Genomic DNA, 11046 nt, shown 5'->3' with positions numbered 1-11046 from the left:
CGGCAGTTGGAGGAGGCCCAGGATCGGAATCCCACGCGGGCCCACAGCTCAACGGCCAGCGCGCTAGGTAAGTGCAGGACAGGGGCTTGCACCCGCGGGAAGCCTCCGACCCGAATTTCTGGGCCGAGTGACTCCGGACCCCATGAAGTCTCATGGCATCAGGTCAAATATGGGCAAGGAAACTTCTTGCTGATTACCACCTACCGCCCTCCCTCAGCTGATGAATCAGTACTCCTCCATGTTGAACACCACTTGGAAGAAGCACTGAGGGTAGCGAGGGCACAGAATGCACTCTGGGTGGGGGACTTCAATGTCCATCACTAAGAGTGACTCGGTAGCACCACTGCTGACCAAGCTGGCTGAGTCCTGAAGGACATAGCTGCCAGTCTGGGCCTGCGACAGGTGGTGAGTGAACCAACAAGAGGGAAAAACCTACTTGACCTCGTCCTCACCAATTTACCTGTCGCAGATGCGTCTGTCCATGACAGCATTGGTAGCAGTGACCACCGCACAGGCATTGTGGAGACGAAGTCCCATCTTCACACTGAGGACATCCTCCATCGTGTTGTGTGGCACTACCACCGTGCAAAATGGGATAGATTCAGAACAGATCTAGCAGCTCAAAACTAGGCATCCATAAGGCGCTGTGGGCCATCAGCAGCAGCAGAATTGTATTCCACCACAATCTGTAACCTCATGGCCTGGCATGTCCCTCACTCTACCATTACCATCAAACCAGGGGACCAACCCTGGTTCAATAAGGAGTGTAGAAGAGCATGCCAGGAGCAGCACCAGGCGTACCTAAAAATGAGGTGCCAACCTGGGGAAGCTGCAACACAGGACTACATCCATGCTAAAAAGCGGAAGCAGCATGCTATAGACAGGGCTAAGCGATCCCACAATCAACAGATCAGTTCAAAGCTCTGCAGTCCTGCCACATCCAGTCGTGAATGGTGGTGGAGCATTAAACAACTAACGGGAGGAGGAGACTCCATGAATATCCCCATCCTCAATGATGGTGGAGCCCAGCACGTGAGTGCAAAAGACAAGGCTGAAGCGTTTGCAATCAACTTCAGCCGGAAGTGCCAGTGAATGATCCATATTGGCCTCCTCCTGAGGTCCCCACCATCACAGAAGACAGTCTTCAGCCAATTTGATTCACTCCACGTAATATCAAGAAACGGCTGAGCGCACTGGATACAGCAAAGGCTATGGGCCCCGACAACATCCCGGCTATCGTGGTGAAGACTTGTGCTCCAGAACTAGCCGCACCTCTAGCCAAGCTGTTCCAGTACAGCTACAACACTGGCATCTATCTGAGAAAGTGGAAAACTGCCCAGGTATGTCCTGTCCACAAAAAGCAGGACAACTCCAATCCAGCCAATTACTGCCCCATCAGTCTACTCTCAATCATCAGCAAAGCGATGGAAGATGTAATTGACAGTGCTATCAAGCGGCACTTACTCACCAATAACCTGCTCACTGATGGCCAGTTTGGGTTCCGCCAAGACCACTCGGCTCCCGACCTCATTGCAGCCTTGGTCCAAACATGGACAAAGGAGCTGAATTCCAGAGATGAGGTGAGAGTGACTGCCCTTGACATCAAGGCAGCATTTGACCGAGTCTGGCATCAAGGAGCCCTAGTAAAACTGAAGTCAGTGGGAATCAGGGGGAAAACGCTCCACTGGCTGGAGTCCTACCTAGCACAAAGGAAGATGGTTGTGGTGGTTGAAGGTCAATCATCACAGCCCCAGGACATCGCTGCAGGAGTTCCTCAGGGAAGTGTCCTGGGCCCAACCATCTTCAGCTGCTTCATCAATGACCTTCCCTCTAACATAAGGTCAGAAATGGGGATGATCGCTGATGACTGCACAGTGTTCAGTGCCATTCACAACTCCTCAGATAATGAAGCAGTCCATGCCCGCATGCTACAAGACCTGGACGATGTTCAGGCTTGGGCTGATAAGTGGCAGGTAACATTCGCGCCACACACGTGCCAGGCAGTGACTATCTCCAACAAGCAAGAGTCTAACCATCTCCCCTTGACATTCAACGGCATTACCACCACCGAATCCCCCACCATCAACATCCTGGGGGTCACCATTGACCAGAAACTTAACTGGACCAGCCTCATAAATACTGTGGGAACAAGAGCAGGTCAGAGGCTGGGTATTCTGCGGCGAGTATCTCACCTCCTGACTCCCCAAAGCCTTTCCACCATCTACAAGGCACAAGTAAGGAGTGTGATGGAATACTCTCCACTTGCCTGGATGAGTGCAGCTCCAACAACATAAGAACATAAGAACATAAGAAATAGGAGCAGGAGTAGGCCAATCGGCCCCTCGAGCCTGCTCCGCCATTCAATAAGATCATGGCTGATCTGATCCTAACCGCCAATCCACTATCACAGAACCATCTCCTGAATCTAACAGAATTAGACACACGAAATAGGAGCAGGATCAGGCTACACGGCCCCTGGGCCCGCTCCGCTACCCACAGGGCCATGACGGATCCGAACCTAGACTCATGTCCAAATTCCTGCCCGCTCCCCGTAACCCTTAATTCCCTTTACTTCTAGGAAACTGTCTATTTCTGTTTTAAATTTATGTAATGATGTAGCTTCTACAGCTTTTATGGGCAGCATATTCCATGGACCTACCACCCTCTGAGTGAAGTAGTTCCTCCTCGTCTCAGTTTTGAAAGAGCAGCCCCTTATTCTAAGACTATGCCCCCTAGTTCTAGTTTCACCCATCATCGGGAACATCCTCCCCGCATCCACCCGATCCAACCCCTTCACAATCTTATATGTTTCAATAAGATCGCCTCTCATTCTTCTGAACTCCAATAAGTAGAGTCCCAATTTACTCAACCTCTCCTCATATATCCATCCCCTCATCCCCGGGATTAACCGAGTGAACCTTCTTTGTACTGACTCGAGAGCAAGTATGTCCTTTCTTAAGTATGGACACCAAAACTGTATGCAGTATTCCAGGTGTGGTCTCACCAATACCTTGTACAACTGAAGCAATACCTCCCTATTTTTATATTCTATCCCCCTAGCAATGAAAGCCAACATTCCATTGGCCTTCTTAATCACTTGCTGCACCTGCATACTAACCTTTTGAGTTTCGTGCACCAGGACCCCCAGATCCCTTTGTACTTCAGTACTTTCCAGTTTCTTGCCATTAAGATAATAACTTGCTCTACGATTTTTCCTGCCAAAGTGCATAACCTCACACTTTCCAGTATTGTATTCCATCTGCCAAATCTCTGCCCACTTACTTAGCCTGTCTATGTCCCCTTGAAGGTTTTTTATGTCCTCCTCACTCACTACTTTCCCTCCCATCTTAGTATCATCTGCAAACTTTGATATGTTACACTCGGTCCCCTCCTCCAAATCGTTAATATAGATTGTAAAGAGTTGGGGACCCAGCACTGACCCCTGCGGAATACCACTAGTTACTGATTGCCAGTCTGAGAATGAACCATTTATCCCAACTCTCTGCCTTCTGTTAGATAGCCAATCCTCTATCCATGCCAGAATATTACCCCCAATCCCGTGATTTTTTATCTTAAGCAATAATCTTTTGTGTGGCACCTTGTCAAATGCATTTTGGAAGTCTAAATACACTACGTCCACTGGTTCCCCTTTATCCACCCTATATGTTACTTCCTCAAAGAACTGCAGCAAATTTGTCAAACATAACTTCCCCTTCCTAAAACCATGCTGACTTTGTCCTATTAAATTATGATTATCCAAATGTCCTGTTACTGTCTCCTTAATAATGGACTCCAAAATTTTACCTACCACAGATGTTAGGCTAACCGGTCTATAGTTTCCAGCCTTCTGTCTACTGCCCTTTTTAAATAAGGGTGTTACATTAGCAGTTTTCCAGTCTGCCGGGACCATTGCCGAGTCCAGGGAGTTTTGGAAAGTTATTACCAATGCATCCACAATCCCTACCGCCACTTCCCTCAAGACCCTAGGATGTAAGCCATCAGGTCCAGGTGATTTATCCGCCTTGAGTCCCATTATTTTACCGAGTACCACTTCCTTAGTGATTTTGATCGTGTTTAGCTCCTCCCCCCCTTTAGCCCCCTGTTTGTCCAGTGTTGGGATATTCTTAGTGTCTTCTACTGTAAAGACTGATATAAAATATTCATTCACTGTTTTTGCCATCTCCATATTTCCCACCATTAATTTCCCGGTCTCATCCTCTAAGGGACCAACATTTACTTTAGCCACCCTTTTTCTCAAGAAGCTCGACACCATCCTGGACAAAGCAGCCCGCTTGATTGGCACCCCATCCACCACCTTAAACCTCCACTCCCTCCACCACCGGTGTACCGTGGCTGCAGTGTGTACCATCTACAAGATGCACTGCAGCAACTCGCCAAGGCTTCTTCGGCAGCACCTCCCAAACCCGCGACCTCTTCCACCTGGAAGGACAGGGGCAGCAGGCGCATGGGAACACCACCACCTCCAAGTCACACACCATCCTGACTTGGAAGTATATCGGCCGTTCCATTATCGTCGCTGGGTCAAAATCCTGGAACTCCCTCCCTAACAGCACTGTGGGAGTACCTTCACCACACGGACTGCAGCGGTTCAAGAAGGTGGCTCATCACCACCTTCTCGAGGGCAAGGAGGGATGGGCAATAAATGTCGGCCTTGCCAGCGACGCCCTGGTCCCATAAACGAATTTTTTAAAAAGATCCATAAATATTTCCTCGGATCAGAATTCCTAGCAAATTGTAAACTAACTCTCGCCGGGGCAACAAATCCACCGGTGACAACCTGCCCCATCACCACACTCCAGCTCCCATTCCTGATGTGTGAGCTCGGACAGCGAGTGGCAGCTGCCTGAACCACCAGGGAGGCTCTTACACCCAGGACTGGTCCTGGTTGTACCCAATGTCCACACACTCACTCAGCGTGTCTGTGTGTGAGTGTGTGTGAGAGTGAGTGTGTGAGAGTGAGTGAGAGTGAGTGTGTGAGAGTGAGTGTGTGTGAGAGTGTGTGTGAGAGAGTGAGTGTGAGTGTATGAGAGTGTGTGTGAGAGTGAGTGTGTGAGAGTGAGTGTGTGAGAGTGTGAGAATGAGTGTGTGAGAATGAGTGTGTGAGAGTGAGTGAGAGTGAGTGTGTGAGAGTGTGAGAGTGAGTGTGTGAGAGTGAGTGAGAGTGAGTGTGTGAGAGTGAGTGAGAGTGAGTGTGTGAGAGTGTGAGAGTGAGTGTGTGAGAGTGAGTGTGTGTGAGAGTGTGTGTGAGAGAGTGAGTGTGAGTGTGTGAGAGTGTGTGTGAGAGTGAGTGTGTGAGAGTGAGTGTGAGTGTGTGAGAGTGTGTGTGAGAGTGAGTGTGTGAGAGTGAGTGTGTGAGAGTGAGTGTGAGTGTGTGAGAGTGTGTGTGAGAGTGAGTGTGAGTGTGTGTGTGAGAGTGAGGGTGTGTGAGCGTGTGTGTGAGAGAGTGAGTGTGAGAGTGAGTGTGAAAGTGTGTGTGAGAGTGAGTGTGTGAGAGTGAGTGAGAGTGAGTGTGAGAGTGTGCGAGAGTGAGTGTGTGAGAGTGTGTGAGAGTGAGTGAGAGTGAGTGTGTGAGAGTGTGAGAGTGAGTGTGTGAGAGTGAGTGAGAGTGAGTGTGTGAGAGTGAGTGAGAGTGAGTGTGTGAGAGTGTGAGAGTGAGTGTGTGAGAGTGAGTGTGTGTGAGAGTGTGTGTGAGAGAGTGAGTGTGAGTGTGTGAGAGTGTGTGTGAGAGTGAGTGTGTGAGAGTGAGTGTGTGAGTGTGTGTGAGAGTGTGTGTGAGTGTGAGTGTGTGAGAGTGTGTCTGAGAGTGAGTGTGTGAGAGTGAGTATGTGAGTGTGAGAGTGTGTGTGAGAGTGAGTGTGTGAGAGTGAGTGAGAGTGAGTGTGTGAGAGTGTGTGTGAGAGTGAGTGTGTGAGAGTGTGTGTGAGAGTGTGTGTGAGAGTGAGTGTGTGAGAGTGAGTGAGAGTGAGTGTGTGAGTGTGTGTGTGAGAGTGAGTGTGTGAGAGTGAGTGCGAGAGTGAGTGTGTGAGAGTGTGTGTGAGTGTGTGAGAGTGTGTGAGAGTGAGTGTGTGAGAGTGAGTGCGAGAGTGAGTGTGTGAGAGTGTGTGTGAGTGTGTGAGAGTGTGTGAGAGTGAGTGTGTGAGAGTGAGTGTGTGAGAGTGAGTGTGTGAGAGTGGGTGTGAGTGTGTGAGAGTGAGTGTGTGAGAGTGAGTGTGTGAGAGTGAGTGTGTGAGAGTGGGTGTGAGTGTGTGAGAGTGAGTGTGTGAGAGTGAGTGAGAGTGAGCGTGTGTGAGACTGAGTGTGAGTGTGTGAGAGTGTGTGAGTGTGAGTGTGTGTAAGAGTGAGTGTGTGTGTGGGTGAGAGTGTGTGAGAGTGAGTGTGTGAGAGTGTGTGTGAGAGTGAGTGTGTGAGAGTGAGTGTGTGAGAGTGAGTGTGAGTGTGTGAGAGTGTGTGTGAGAGTGAGTGTGAGTGTGTGTGTGAGAGTGAGGGTGTGTGAGCGTGTGTGTGAGAGAGTGAGTGTGAGAGTGAGTGTGAAAGTGTGTGTGAGAGTGAGTGTGTGAGAGTGAGTGAGAGTGAGTGTGAGAGTGTGCGAGAGTGAGTGTGTGAGAGTGTGTGTGAGTGTGAGAGTGTGTGTGAGAGTGAGTGTGTGAGAGTGAGTGAGAGTGAGTGTGTGTATGTGAGAGTGTGTGTGAGAGTGAGTGTGAGAGTGAGTGAGAGTGAGTGTGTGAGAGTGAGTATGTGAGAGTGAGTGTGTGAGTGAGTGTGAGTGTGTGAGAGTGTGTGTGAGTGTGTGAGAGTGTGTGTGAGAGTGAGTGTGTGTGAGAGTGAGTGTGTAAGAGTGAGTGTGTGAGAGTGAGTGTGAGTGTGTGTGAGAGTGAGTGTGAGAGTGTGTGAGAGTGAGTGTGAGAGAGTGTGTGTGAGAGTGAGTGTGTGAGAGTGAGTGTGAGAGTGAGTGTGAAAGTGTGTGTGAGAGTGAGTGTGTGAGAGTGAGTGAGAGTGAGTGTGAGAGTGTGTGTGAGAGTGTGTGTGAGAGTGTGTGTGAGAGTGTGTGTGAGAGTGAGTGTGTGAGAGTGTGTGTGAGAGTGAGTGTGTGAGAGTGAGTGTGAGTGTGAGAGTGTGTGTGAGAGTGTGTGTGAGAGTGAGTGTGTGAGTGTGTGAGAGTGTGTGTGAGAGTGTGTGTGTGAGAGTGAGTGTGTGTGTGAGTGTGAGAGTGTGTGTCAGAGTGAGTGTGTGAGAGTGGGTGTGTGTGTGAGAGTGAGTGTGTGAGAGTGAGTGTGTGAGAGTGAGTGTGTGAGAGTGAGTGTGAGTGAGAGAGTGTGTGTGAGAGTGTGTGTGTGAGAGTGAGTGTGTGAGAGTGTGAGAGTGTGTGTGAGAGTGAGTGTGTGAGAGTGAGTGTGAGAGTGAGTGTGAAAGTGTGTGTGAGAGTGAGTGTGTGAGAGTGAGTGAGAGTGAGTGTGAGAGTGTGTGTGAGAGTGTGTGTGAGAGTGTGTGTGAGAGTGTGTGTGAGAGTGAGTGTGTGAGAGTGAGTGTGAGAGTGAGTGTGAAAGTGTGTGTGAGAGTGAGTGTGTGAGAGTGAGTGAGAGTGAGTGTGAGAGTGTGTGTGAGAGTGTGTGTGAGAGTGTGTGTGAGAGTGTGTGTGAGAGTGAGTGTGTGAGAGTGTGTGTGAGAGTGAGTGTGTGAGAGTGAGTGTGAGTGTGAGAGTGTGTGTGAGAGTGTGTGTGAGAGTGAGTGTGTGAGTGTGTGAGAGTGTGTGTGAGAGTGTGTGTCAGAGTGAGTGTGTGAGAGTGGGTGTGTGTGTGAGAGTGAGTGTGTGAGAGTGAGTGTGTGAGAGTGAGTGTGTGAGAGTGAGTGTGAGTGAGAGAGTGTGTGTGAGAGTGTGTGTGTGAGAGTGAGTGTGTGAGAGTGTGAGAGTGTGTGTGAGAGTGAGTGTGTGAGAGTGAGTGTGAGAGTGAGTGTGAAAGTGTGTGTGAGAGTGAGTGTGTGAGAGTGAGTGTGTGTGTGAGTGTGAGAGTGTGTGTCAGAGTGAGTGTGTGAGAGTGGGTGTGTGTGTGAGAGTGAGTGTGTGAGAGTGAGTGTGTGAGAGTGAGTGTGTGAGAGTGAGTGTGAGTGAGAGAGTGTGTGTGAGAGTGTGTGTGTGAGAGTGAGTGTGTGAGAGTGTGAGAGTGTGTGTGAGAGTGAGTGTGTGAGAGTGAGTGAGAGTGAGTGTGTGTGTGTGAGAGTGTGTGTGAGAGTGAGTGTGAGAGTGAGTGAGTGTGAGTGCGTGAGTGTGTGTGAGAGTGAGTGTGTGAGAGTGAGTGTGTGAGAGTGAGTGTGTGAGTGTGAGTGAGTGTGTGAGAGTGTGTGTGAGTGTGTGAGAGTGTGTATGAGAGTGAGTGAGTGTGAGAGTGAGTGTGTGAGAGTGAGTGTGAGCATGTGAGAGTGTGTGTGAGAGTGAGTGTGTAAGAGTGAGTGTGTGAGAGTGAGTGTGAGTGTGTGTGAGAGTGAGTGTGAGAGTGTGTGAGAGTGAGTGTGAGAGAGTGTGTGTGAGAGTGAGTGTGTGAGAGTGAGTGTGAGAGTGAGTGTGAAAGTGTGTGTGAGAGTGAGTGTGTGAGAGTGAGTGAGAGTGTGTGTGAGAGTGTGTGTGAGAGTGTGTGTGTGAGTGTGTGAGAGTGTGTGTGAGAGTGAGTGTGTGAGAGTGAGTGTGAGTGTGAGAGTGTGTGTGAGAGTGTGTGAGAGTGTGTGTGAGAGTGAGTGTGTGAGTGTGTGAGAGTGTGTGTGAGAGTGTGTGAGAGTGTGTGTGAGAGTGAGTGTGTGAGTGTGTGAGAGTGTGTGTGAGAGTGAGTGTGTGTGTGAGTGTGAGAGTGTGTGTCAGAGTGAGTGTGTGAGAGTGAGTGTGTGTGTGAGAGTGAGTGTGTGAGAGTGTGTGTGAGAGTGTGTGTGTGAGAGTGAGTGTGTGTGAGTGTGTGCGAGAGAGTGAGTGTGAGTGCGTGAGTGTGTGTGAGAGTGAGTGTGTGAGAGTGAGTGTGTGAGAGTGAGTGTGAGTGAGAGAGTGTGTGTGAGAGTGTGTGTGTGAGAGTGAGTGTGTGAGAGTGTGAGAGTGTGTGTGAGAGTGAGTGAGAGTGAGTGTGTGTGTGTGAGAGTGAGTGTGTGTGAGTGTGTGCGAGAGAGTGAGTGTGTGAGAGTGAGTGAGTGTGAGAGTGTGTGTGAGAGTGAGTGTGTGAGAGTGAGTGAGAGTGAGTGTGTGAGTGTGTGTGAGAGTGAGTGTGTGAGAGTGAGTGTGAGTGTGTGAGAGTGTGTGTGAGAACGAGTGTGAGTGTGTGTGAGAGTGAGTGTGTGTGAGAGTGTGTGTGAGAGTGAGTGAGTGTGAGAGTGAGTGTGTGAGAGTGTGTGTGAGTGTGTGAGAGTGTGTGTGAGAGTGAGTGTGTAAGAGTGAGTGTGTGAGAGTGAGTGTGAGTGTGTGTGAGAGTGAGTGTGAGAGTGAGTGTGTGTGAGTGTGTGCGAGAGAGTGAGTGTGAGTGCATGAGTGTGTGTGAGAGTGAGTGTGTGAGAGTGAGTGTGTGAGAGTGAGTGTGAGTGTGTGAGAGTGAGTGAGTGTGAGAGTGTGTGTGAGAGTGTGTGCCAGTGAGTGAGAGTGAGTGTGTGAGAGTGAGTGAGAGTGAGTGTGAGAGTGTGCGAGAGTGAGTGTGTGAGAGTGTGTGTGAGTGTGAGAGTGTGTGTGAGAGTGAGTGTGTGAGAGTGAGTGAGAGTGAGTGTGTGTATGTGAGAGTGTGTGTGAGAGTGAGTGTGAGAGTGAGTGAGAGTGAGTGTGTGAGAGTGAGTATGTGAGAGTGAGTGTGTGAGTGAGTGTGAGTGTGTGAGAGTGTGTGTGAGTGTGTGAGAGTGTGTGTGAGAGTGAGTGTGTGTGAGAGTGAGTGTGTAAGAGTGAGTGTGTGAGAGTGAGTGTGAGTGTGTGTGAGAGTGAGTGTGAGAGTGTGTGAGAGTGAGTGTGAGAGAGTGTGTGTGAGAGTGAGTGTGTGAGAGTGAGTGTGAGAGTGAGTGTGAAAGTGTGTGTGAGAGTGAGTGTGTGAGAGTGAGTGAGAGTGAGTGTGAGAGTGTGTGTGAGAGTGTGTGTGAGAGTGTGTGTGAGAGTGTGTGTGAGAGTGAGTGTGTGAGAGTGTGTGTGAGAGTGAGTGTGTGAGAGTGAGTGTGAGTGTGAGAGTGTGTGTGAGAGTGTGTGTGAGAGTGAGTGTGTGAGTGTGTGAGAGTGTGTGTGAGAGTGTGTGTGTGAGAGTGAGTGTGTGTGTGAGTGTGAGAGTGTGTGTCAGAGTGAGTGTGTGAGAGTGGGTGTGTGTGTGAGAGTGAGTGTGTGAGAGTGAGTGTGTGAGAGTGAGTGTGTGAGAGTGAGTGTGAGTGAGAGAGTGTGTGTGAGAGTGTGTGTGTGAGAGTGAGTGTGTGAGAGTGTGAGAGTGTGTGTGAGAGTGAGTGTGTGAGAGTGAGTGAGAGTGAGTGTGTGTGTGTGAGAGTGTGTGTGAGAGTGAGTGTGAGAGTGAGTGAGTGTGAGTGCGTGAGTGTGTGTGAGAGTGAGTGTGTGAGAGTGAGTGTGTGAGAGTGAGTGTGTGAGTGTGAGTGAGTGTGTGAGAGTGTGTGTGAGTGTGTGAGAGTGTGTATGAGAGTGAGTGAGTGTGAGAGTGAGTGTGTGAGAGTGAGTGTGAGCATGTGAGAGTGTGTGTGAGAGTGAGTGTGTAAGAGTGAGTGTGTGAGAGTGAGTGTGAGTGTGTGTGAGAGTGAGTGTGAGAGTGTGTGAGAGTGAGTGTGAGAGAGTGTGTGTGAGAGTGAGTGTGTGAGAGTGAGTGTGAGAGTGAGTGTGAAAGTGTGTGTGAGAGTGAGTGTGTGAGAGTGAGTGAGAGTGTGTGTGAGAGTGTGTGTGAGAGTGTGTGTGAGAGTGTGTGTGTGAGTGTGTGAGAGTGTGTGTGAGAGTGAGTGTGTGAGAGTGAGTGTGAGTGTGAGAGTGTGTGTGAGAGTGTGTGAGAGTGTGTGTGAGAGTGAGTGTGTGAGTGTGTGAGAGTGTGT

This window comes from Somniosus microcephalus, chromosome 12 (assembly GCF_052327205.1).
Source record: "Somniosus microcephalus isolate GS21.2 chromosome 12, FLI_Smic_1.0, whole genome shotgun sequence".
Taxonomy (NCBI): Eukaryota; Metazoa; Chordata; class Chondrichthyes; order Squaliformes; family Somniosidae; genus Somniosus; species Somniosus microcephalus.
The sequence above is the reverse complement of the archived record's forward strand: the minus strand, read 5'-3'. Positions refer to the sequence as shown.